This window comes from Crocuta crocuta, unplaced genomic scaffold (assembly GCF_008692635.1).
Source record: "Crocuta crocuta isolate KB4526 unplaced genomic scaffold, BGI_CrCroc_1.0 scaffold466, whole genome shotgun sequence".
NCBI lineage: Eukaryota > Metazoa > Chordata > Mammalia > Carnivora > Hyaenidae > Crocuta > Crocuta crocuta.
This window is the reverse complement of record NW_027529672.1, coordinates 4,358,683-4,369,495: the sequence shown is the minus strand read 5'-3', so window position 1 is coordinate 4,369,495 and position 10,813 is coordinate 4,358,683. Positions and strand designations below refer to the sequence as shown.

At 52.3% G+C, this 10,813-nt stretch overlaps 1 protein-coding gene across 3 annotated transcripts in view; it reads right to left on the bottom strand.

The window, feature by feature from the left end:
* Nucleotides 1-10,542, bottom strand: part of PTPRE (protein tyrosine phosphatase receptor type E) — a 126,904-nt gene extending 116,362 nt beyond the window's left edge. For 2 of the 3 annotated variants that reach the window (XM_077762976.1, XM_077762978.1), the window contains exon 1: nt 10,400-10,536. The gene's annotated coding sequence lies outside the window, so the exon portion shown is untranslated. Of the gene's footprint in view, nt 1-10,399 lie in introns of all 3 variants that reach the window. The other variant, XM_077762979.1, reaches the window with a different exon arrangement.
* Nucleotides 10,543-10,813: the final 271 nt, after the last annotated feature.

Here is a 10,813-nt window from a genome sequence, read left to right as displayed (position 1 = left end):
AGAGGCCCCAGAAGGGGGGGGGGGGGGGGGGGGAGCGAGCTCTAATAGTTACCATGGGAATTACTAATTGAAGCACATCTTTTGTCTTCGAAAGATCCTTGCCATTCCTGTGATGTTTGGAATGATAACATTTAGGGAACCAGCAACTATTTCCTGCCATTTGATGAGCATAAAAATATCACATGGAAGCTAAAATTAAAGAAACTTCTGGAGAAGTCAAAGCCACCCGCTGCCGTAGTGACATACGCATTAAGCAAATGCATCTTAGACCGACGTTCAGAAGCAGAACGCAGGTTCTTCAAAGGGGTTCTGGGGACTTGGGACAGGAGGCATTTAAAGCCCGAATGTGTTCACGGCATTTGGGAGCGAGAACGCAGGAAAGGCTGGCCGGCCCCGTCAGGTAGCCAGAGCGCAGGTCCAGTGCGAGCCAGGGACCCCCCACGCTCCCAGCAAAAGCTGACCCCCAGGAGATTGCGGACAAGCCCGTGCTCTGAAAAGTATAGAACCGAGCGCCTGGTGGGAAGGAAACTCTTAGCGGCAGTCACCGGCGCAGAGATGCTCTTTGAAAAATCACGACTTGAACAAAGCTCACATTCCCCTGAGCGATATTCCCGAGCCTTAGCAACCTGTACCTTCGCGAGAAGAACGAATCGCCCTACAACGCCAGCACCCTCGGAAAACGGGAAGAATTGCCAAGGCACTTAGGTTTATTAATAAAGAAGTAAATCTTTCCCTTAAAACTGAGAATTCTCCACAGTTAGCCAAGGGCCAAAGAAATAAGAATTTCATTAATTCTTAGAGACAGCCGGAAGCATCGTCTATCAAAATATATTTCTGAAGGTCTGAATTCAATAGAAGAAAAGGATACCTTGCAGCCAGAGTGGGTGATGGGCTGCCGCTACACTGGGTTCTGCTTCAAATAATTAATTTTGCAAGGAGGGGATCTCAGCAGCAAAGGCTGACGAAACCAGGAGGAAGAGTCAAAGACCAGGGGTCAATGTCCACCCTGACTCTCGATTTCACAAAGGAAAACTGGACCATTTCACCAAGGGATGGAAAGTTTGGGAGATGAAAGGTATGAGGCCTGGCTTCTCCTGCAGGAATGACATGCCAGCTTTCTCACTCGGGCAGCTCTGGAGGCGGGCACGGGGGCTGGAGACGGACGCCTCGGCCCAGAGCTGAGCTCTGAAGACACCCCGATGGGCCAGCTCAGGAGCCCATCTGGCTCTCAGCAAGTTTCTAGGGCAGTGGGGGAGACAGACGTTCATTGCATGTTCTTTGAGACAAGAAACATGAACACATGTGGTTCTTTGAGAGAAGGCAACCTGGATGGGACTAGCAGTCAGGGAGGACTTCATGTAGGAAGCGGTCTTGAGAGCTGAAGAAAGAGTGGGAGTTGATTGGATGCAAGGGGGAGCATCTCAGACACGTGGGCTGGCCAGTGTGTGTGTGCGCAGCGTGGAGAACGGGCCTACGGCTGTCTGCTGGTCCCAGCAGAAGGGCAGAAGAGGGCCCTCCGTATCATAGGTGAGCGCATTTCCTCGTGGCTCACGGGGACCTAGCAGCCATCATAATGGTCCTCCCCGGGTCCCCTCCTCCGATGTACATCCTTCCTCTGACATCAGCAGATGATTCTCGCCCGTGACCCCCACCCCTCTTAGTAGAGGTCTCCAGATGCACATTTCCACCTCTGCACAGGAGTCTGAAGCCCCCCCCACCCGCCGCCCCCGATTTGGTGTGTGGCTGCAGGCCAGCTCCTCTCCCAGGCCTGCTTCCTGTGGACGGCAAGGCCCCTCCTTCCTACCCATGCAGACATGACCTTCACCTTGGGTTTCTCTGCTTCTGCGGGTTGACATTTGGACCAGATGATCCTTTGTCACGAGGGTGTGTCCAGTGCACCCCAGGCTTCTACCCACTAAATGCCAGTAACTCCAGCCCCACGGATCATGACAATAAAACGAGTCCCCAGGGTCAGCAAATGTTAACTACGCCTCAGGCTGCTCCCGACCGACACACGGCGCCCCAGCCTCATCCCGCTGCTGTGAGCCCGCTGCAAACTCGCTTTTCCTGACCAGCTCTGGTCTCAGCTCGGCTTACTTTTGTCTGTGTTCAATTTAAAAGCACTGCCATCTCCAATTCTCCCTCCAGCACTCAACGCCAGCCTGGTCCGTACTTGGTGTTTCACCAATGTTTGCTCGTGTGATGAACGCACTCCCATAGCAGCCTCCCACATCGTCTCCAAGCCTCGTTGCGTGGCCCCTTGCTATCTTTTAAGAACTGACCGTGCCGTGACCTTGCTCTAATACATTCTGTGGATCGTCACTGACGCCTCAAAACACCGGGCCGGTGAACTACTTTTCCAAACCACCGCTGACTCATCCCCGTGTTTACCCTCCACTGACCTTAAACCGAAAGGAACGGCTGTATTTCACAAGTACACCTTGTCTTTCCCTGGTGGGAGGCACCTGTGATCCCAGGGAGAGCGTGGGCAGTGGCCTGGCACATCTTTACGGGGGAGGAGAGGGGGCTGCAAAGCAGTGATGGTCGTGGGTGGGCCGTGGAGATGAGGGCTTCACCCACTCTAACTGGCGGCGTTAAGGAAACGCGAACTCAGAGCACTTTCTCTACCTGAACCTGTTACATGTGCAGCATAGACTCTCCCAGAGGCTTGACCCCAGAGTCAGATGCAAGGGAAAAACCAACCCTCTTAATAACCAGCATCGTTAGTTTCCAGGAGACAGTGATGTGAGCAGCCAGAGGGCTTCCTGGGGTCAGGGGGTCGTTCCTTCTTCCCTTACAAAACGTGATGCGCCTGAACCCTGAGCACAGCTCCCTACCTGGCTGGGCACAGGAGGAGGTGGGGGTCCCAGAGATGAGGCTGCTTTGTTGGCTGCAGGGCATCCAGTGCCGGGAGACCTAGCACAGTGCCTACACTCCCTGGGCGTCGGCGGGGGCGGGTGCAGGGCCCTGTGTCAGGGGCCGCTTCCCCCCCATTAGGGGCTGGAGCCACGGACCCGGGTGGCCAGACGGCCCACAACCCCCGCCCCCCAGCAAAGAGGAAGGACCGAATGTTTACTGTGTTTCCCTGAAGTTTCCCTAGAACTTCAAGAATAAAAAAGACAATGAACGGTAATTGTTTAATGGAATTAAAACAACCCAGTAATTCCTGAAGAAGAATTCCACCGCCCGGAACGAGCATCTCCCTGACGATCGTATGGAAGTCTCACGCAAGCCGCACTTCCCGTCTTCTTTTGCCACTCATTCATCCACTCATTCGTTCACTCGCCCACTCAATTCATTCATTCCACGGCAGCCTGCCAGGCCCTCACAGCAGGCCTGGAGCAGAGCGTGAGCAACGCGGTCCCGATCCCGCTCCGTCAGTGCTGCTCACGTCTTGTGCGGGGATGGGCGGCAACCACCCCAACACGCAAAGAGATTCACGGCCACCAAGGCAGTGACGCTGGGGGGGCAGACAGTCGCGGGGAGGGAGAGTCCCACAGCAGTGAGGACGCCAGTCCCTGGGGCTGTGGGCTGTCCCCACGCCGGCGCACCCGACGGGTGTCACAGAGCGGGGGGGGCGCCCCGCCTCGGTCCCTGCCCTGTGTGCTGGCCTCAGGTCATTGTCGGGACCAGGAGGGCCCCACACCCCGTCCCTGCGCTGCTGACCGGCCCCCAGCCCACGGCTGGCCTCTACCAAGCAGCCTCCCTTCTAAATACAACCCCCGCCGCACACAGAGGCCTCTGAGGACGTATTCTCAGAACCCCCACGCCCGGTGCCCTACAAAAGGCCCAACAAGCCGAGCGCTGTTCTCCTCGCGCCTCCCTCCTGCCCCGCTCCGAAAAGGGGAGGCTGTCCCCAGCGATGCCACGAAACGGCTACGCCACAGCTGGGGTGTTTCGCTGAATGTCTAATCGCTCACATTTATGCGAGCTGAAAAAGCACTTATGCGCCCCAGAGAAGGCCGCACACACACACTGGACACGTGCAGGCTGAGCAGAGCTGCCTCCTGACCCCCGGCTCAGCCCGGACCAGCCAGCCTGTTGGCATCGTCTGAATGGACACCCACAGCAGGGGGGGGCGGGGGGGAGACCACTCGCTTCTGTGTAAGAAAAAGCCACGCGGGGGGCTAACGGAGCCAAGCGGTCACACATTCAGGCGAGGCGTGGGTGATGGCAAATTCACACCATCCAGAGATGGGCTGGGCCCACTGCAGGCTCCAGGGATAGAGTTACAGTGTGTGTGTGTGTGTGTGTGTGTGTGTGTGTGATCCCAGGAGCTCAGGCCTAGAGGTGACCAGACCCCAAGCAGACAGAACTGCTGGACCTGGATGCACAGGGGGCAGAAAGAACCCCAGGAGGCCCGAGTGCATAAGGGACAGAAGACACACAAAGGCCCAAGCTCCAGACAAGTTGATAAAGGACCTTTTAAAATGAGCAGATAAGAAATCTTGGCTCTCAGATAGAGGAGGCTTTCCTCATTGTTCATTTTCTTGAACTATTCCTTCCCTGGAGTCTAACCCCGCATTGGCTTAGGAGATGTTTGCCCCATGTGGGGCACGGTGTGGACACGGGCAGCTGACCGGAGGAAGTGCACTCTCCCTGTAAAGCCCACTTCGCCTTCAGCTCCACCTCAGATGCTGCCATCTGACCGTATGGTGACCAGCACCCAAGTCCCCAGGTCCCAGCACACAGGACTAGATGAGTCAATGTTGCCAAGACATCAATTCTTCCCAACGTGATCTATAAATTCAATGCAAACACAATCAAGTTCCCAGCAAGCTATTTTATGGATTTGACAAACCCATGCTACCATTTGTACAAAGAAGCAAAGGACCCAGAGTAACCAACACAATACTGAGGGACGACAAAGCTGAAGGACAGGCACTATCTGGCTTCACGACTCACCATAAAGCCATAGTCGTCAAGGCAGTGTGGTGTGGGCACAAAAATGAGCAAATAGGCCAATGGAACAGAACAGAGAGCCCAAAAATAGACCCACATAAATACAGTCAACTGATCTTTGACAAGGGAATGAAGCCAATACAATGGAGGAAACACAGTCTTTTCAACAGATGGTGCTTGAGCAATTGGACACCGCCTTGCAAAAAAATAAAATAAATGTAGACACAGAACTTAAGCCCTTCACAAAAATTAGCTCAATACGGATCACAGACCTAAATGCAAAACTGAAAACTAAAAGCTCCTAGAAGATCACGTAGGAGAAAATCTAGATGCCCTTGGGTGTGGCCACGCCTTTCAAGATGCACCGTCAAAGGCACGATCTGTGAAGATCTGTGAAAGAAAGAACCGATAAGCTGAACTTCATTAAAATTAAATATTGCTGCCCTGCAAAAGACCACGTCAAGAGAATGAGAAGATAAGCCACAGCCTGGGAGAAAAACATTTGCAAAAGGCATATCTGATAAGAGACTGTTATCAACAATACACAAAGAACTCTCAAAACTCAACAATACGAAAATAAGCACCTGACTAAAAAATGGGCAGGAGTGCCTGGGTGGTTCAGTTGGTTAAGTGTCTGACTCTTTTTTCTTTTTTTTTAATTTTTATATTTATTTATCTTTGAGAAAGAGAGACAGAGACAGAGAGAGACAGACAGAGCATGAGCAGGGGATGGGCAGAGAGAGAAGGAGACACAGAAGCTGAAGCAGGCTCCAGGCTCTGAGCTGTCAGCACAGAGCCTGATGTGGGGCTCGAACTCAGGAACTGAGAGATCATGACCTGAGCCAAAGTCAGATGCCTAACTGACTGAGCCACCCAAGCATCCCAAGTGTCTGACTCTTGATTTCAGCTCAGGTCATGATCTCACAGTTCGTGAGTTCGAGCCCCACGTTGGGCTCCATGCTGACAGCGAGGATCCTGCTTGGAATTCTTCTCTCTTTCTCTCTCTCTCTCTCTATCTCACCCCACCCCTTTCTGTCTCTCTCAAAATAAATAAATAAACTTAAAAAGAAAAAGAACTTCCAATCCTTAAAAAAATGGGCAAAATACCCAAACGGCGACCTCATGAAGAAATATACAGATGACAGATCAGCACAGGAGAAGATGGTCCACATGGATGTCATCAGGAAAATGCAAATTAAAACGAAGAGATATCACTACCCACCTGTTACAATGGCCCAAATCCAGAACACTGACAACACCAAATGCTGGCAAGGACGTGAAGCAACAGAAACTTCCATTCCTTGCTGCGAACACAAAATGGTGCAGCCACTTTGCAAGACAGTTTGACATTTTCTTACAAAAACCATAATTTTATCACACGATCCAGCAATCGTGCTCCTCGGCGTTTACCGCAAAGAGTTGAAAACTTAATGTCGACAGACAACTGCATACGAATGTTTATTCATAATTTTGCCAAAACTTGGAGGCAACCAAGATGTCCTCCACCAGGGGAATGGATAAGTAAACTGTGAGGCACCCAGACAATGAGCCACCATCCACACGAAAACGAAGCGCAGTACCAAGCCAAGAAAAGACACGAAGGACCCCATGCCCACGCTGAGCGAAAGAAGCCAATTTGAAAAGGCTACAAATATGTATGATTCCAACCAAACAACGTTCTGGAGAAGGCAAAACTGTGAAGACAGTAAAAGAATATTAGTGGCTGCCAGAGATGTGGAGAGAGGGAGGGATGGATGGGTGGGCCACAGAGGATGTCTAGGGCAGTGCCACTATTCTGTAGGGCACTATGATGGATACACGTCATGTGCCTTTGTCAAAAGGATGCCATCGAGAGTGAGCCCTAATGTAAACCATGGACTTGAAGACGTAAGGAGGTGTCACTGGTGCCAGATGTTGATAGAAGATTTGCATGTGTGGGGTAAGGGGTACAGGAGAAATCTCGTAACTTTCCACTCAATTTTTCTGTGAAAGTAAAACTTCCCTAAAAAACAAAGCCTATTAAAAAAAAGAGGCGATGGTGGAGGGGGAGGGGTGCATGTTCTTAAATTCTCTGTTGGTGTGCTGAGTCTATACTCACCCTCCTGGGCTCAGAAGGCATGCTCTCCCGGCTTCCAGGATAAAACCCAGACCCTCGGGCATTACCATTCCCCTGAACTTCAGGGACACTGACCTTTGGTGATGTACTGTCACCATGTTTCTGCCAATCCTGGTTGGGAGATCAGGCCATTTGAGTCTGTCTACTAAATGTTAGAAGTCAGGTGGTTTTCCAGTACAAATATGTGATGACCCACAGTGTGTCTCTGCACACCTTTGTTCTTGAACAACACATCACTGCATGCTGGGAGTGAGTGATAACCTGCAATGCACCTTAGCACATCTTTCCCCGTGCACACGGTTATCGACAGCCAAGTGCTCACAGATGTAAGCTCTGGGGAGATGACCATGCACTAGTGCGTCTGGCTCTTCTCACTGATGAATGCATCGCAGGAATCCTACCCTGTCAGCGCTTATACATCTGAAGTGTGCCTCCGATGGACTGCAGAATGTTCCGTGACCCATAAGTGGAACCCATCTTTCTTCAAACTTTCCCTGATATGTCTTCACATTTTGTGCTTTTTTTTTCCCCCACAGTCAACATCCCTGTGCATATGTCCTTTATTTACTGGCCCTGAAATGAGGGCAGCATCCGATTTCTCATCTCCTTCCTCCCAGGGCCTGGAACGTTATCAGCCACGTAGTATGTGCTGAATATCAGCCAAATGGGACCTGCACAAACGGCCATTCTCCTTCCATATATTTTAGTGCATGTTTTCTCTTCGTGCTTCGGCTCTAGTGCAGTCTCCAATTAAGTAAATACATTATTTTATTTAATAACTGAATTACATAAATACATATGTATTTTTAATTATTTTCATCTTCATTTTTGAGAGAGAGAAACAGAGTACAAGCAGGGGAGGGGCAGAGAGAGAGAGAGACACAGAATCGGAAGCAGGCTCCAGGCTCTGAGCTGTCAGCACAGAGCCCGACGCGGGGCTCGAACTCACAAACCGTGAGATCATGACCTGAGCCAACATCAGATGCTCAACTGACTGAGCCACCCAGGCGCCCCCGTATATTTATTTTCAGTCACTTGAGGGTATCAGTGCATCTTAGGTATTTATCCTTTAACATAAATATGAAATCACTTAGAGGGAAAAATTATCATTTCCTTTGCACCACACTTTGTCCTAAGAACACATTTCCAACACAGAACCAAGAACATTACCACATCTCGGGGACAGAATATCGAGAAAATGGAAATGTCTTTGAGGCAAGCTAAGGAAAGTACGAGAAATAAAAGTCTTATGCTCTGGGCTCGTGGAGTCTCTCTAGCTGGAGTCTGGCCGAAGCCGCCCCCCCACGAGTGGCAAAGTCCTTCACTGTGAAGGTCAGTCGGTGCCGCCATCAGTGGTCTGCGACTGTCTCAGGGGAGGGAAGGGAGCAAACATACTTTGGGAACAATGGTAAGGAACCAGAAGGTCCCCCTTTCTCCTGTTTCTGAAGGAGAATTACCACCTGTGGTGCCTTCACACCTGGGTTGTTGAGGGACCCACTCTCCTCCCTGACTGTGAAGGAACACGAGCCAGAAGGAGGAAGCCGTCCTCCGGCGCCCCTCGCCCGGCCTCTGTCATACCTCAGCTCAGCCAACGCTTCTCTAACCGACCCACAGGATCTGATGATGCTCCTCTGCTGCGTCCCTCCCAGGTCCATCTTGGGCCACCTCACCACAAGGCGACGCCGTCCCACTCACCAAGGTCTCTCTCTGAAACTCGAGGAAAGCTTTGCAGTGGACCCTCCATGGACTCACGCTAGGTCACGAGCAAACACCCCACAGAGGTGAGCTACCACCTTCTCTTCCTCAACTACATAAGGCAGGACCCGGAGAGACCCCAACAATGGCAAGGATCGCCCAGGGGTCAGCTACGGAAAGACAGAGAATGCGATTCTATGTTCATTTATCTGAGAGCAAGAAGGTGCAGACCGGGGGCGGGGGTGGGGGAGATGACCAATCCTAGGGAAGGACACATATCACTGGTGGGAAAACAAAATGGCTCCTGGACCCCACTCTTTGGAGCTTTGAGAAAAACAAAGCCCTCCTCAGCCCAAACCTCTCACTCTCCTTGGCCTCTGTGACTCTCCTGGGGACACGTGACCTGCTTCCCCGAGGACATGTCGTAATACTGAGTCTTTGGTTTATTGCCAAACCCTGTTCTTGTGGAGGAAGGCAACACACAGTCCATCCACATCAGCTTCCTTTGCAACAAGGGTGACATTCAGTGTTTGTGACATTCGTCACGAGAAAGGGGCTCCTCAAACAAGAGCCTGGAGCAACGAGACACACAGGTGCCCGGGTACAAGAAGCCCGAAGCCTGGCTGGCACTTTGCCTCAGGCTTGAGACGCAGCCCAGACACGGAGACCTTTTCCCCACAGCCGGTTTGCTCTGGAAGCTTCTCCACATTGACCTGCCAGTTCCTCAAGTGCCCCTGCTATGCCCCATGTCACAGGAGTGACACGGCTCTTAGAGACCGCCCAATCCCAGCTCCGTGTTTACCAGTCAGACCAATGACCTAAATCCGCACCACGTACCAGCACTGAGCTAAGTTCTGCGGTTGTAGGGAAGGGGTGGGGAAGCCCGGGGAAGGGGTGCAGAAGCCCGGGGACTGCCCTCTGCTCCAGGGGAGGAAGTGGCTTGCAGACAGATCGGTGCCACCGAGTGTCACAGGCACTATGACTGTCGGGGTGATCCCTCCCTCTTCCCAAATGTGACCCACTTTCTGTCCCCTACCCTGATGGAAGGTGCTGCCATCCCCCAGCTGCCTAATCAACTGGGGGCCATCACTGGGCCTTTCCTCTTGTACCCCAAATACCTAAGTCACTGCCTCCTGAGAATGGTGTTCTTTAAACATGTGTGGAATTCACCTACTTTCTTTATTCTATGGTCACTCATCTGGTTTCAAGGCATCTTTTACTGCAGCTGCCTTCCAACCGGTCCCTTGCTTCCACTCCTGTCCCTCCAGCAGCCTATTTCCCCATGAAATCAGAGGGATCTTTCATACACACAGAGCCATTTGTCACCCTCTGGCTTAAACTCTAAATGGCTTTCCGCACTATGCTCTTCTCCTTATAAGGCCTTCGTGGCCTGATCTTTGCTTATTTTTCTAGCTTCATCAACCTAGGCATCCATGGGTGGATCACCCACCTGCTCAGCCCCCCACCCACCCATCCACCCACCTACCCACCCACCTACCCACCCACCTACCCATCCACCCATCCAATCAATACCTACTGCCTACCTCCCAGAGCTGTCCATCTGGCCTTGACCACCATGCTCTCTCTAGGACACCATAGCTGTGGTCTTACTCTTAACCTCCAGCCCTGCTTTATCCCTCAGTCTGGTTTCTGGATCCGCATCACACCCTCTGCACAGAAACTTACCCTGGAATTCAGCTCTTCTGGCAGCGGGGCCCCGAATGACCGCTGCCCTCCACCTTGCCCCTGGAGGTGACACGTCTCCCCGAAGGGAGCACGTCACCTGCTCTCGGGTTTCATCGGGTTGAGCTCCCCAACTGTCGTGGCCACCCCATTACTTCTCATTAGACTCCCCAGCCCAATACCAATGGGAACCACTTCCTCCTTCCGTCCCAAAGTCTGCAGCCACGTCAGAGTCCCCTCACCAACCACCACCATCACACCCCCCAGCCAGCACTGCCCACCCCAGTGAGGAGGCCCTGCCCTGGGCATGGTTCCTCCCAGCCCACCAGTCTAATCTGGGGTTGGAGAGTGTGAGGGACTCTGCGGCACGCAGGAGGCCACAGGCTGTCCCCAGCTGCCCTTCCATGAGACACGGAA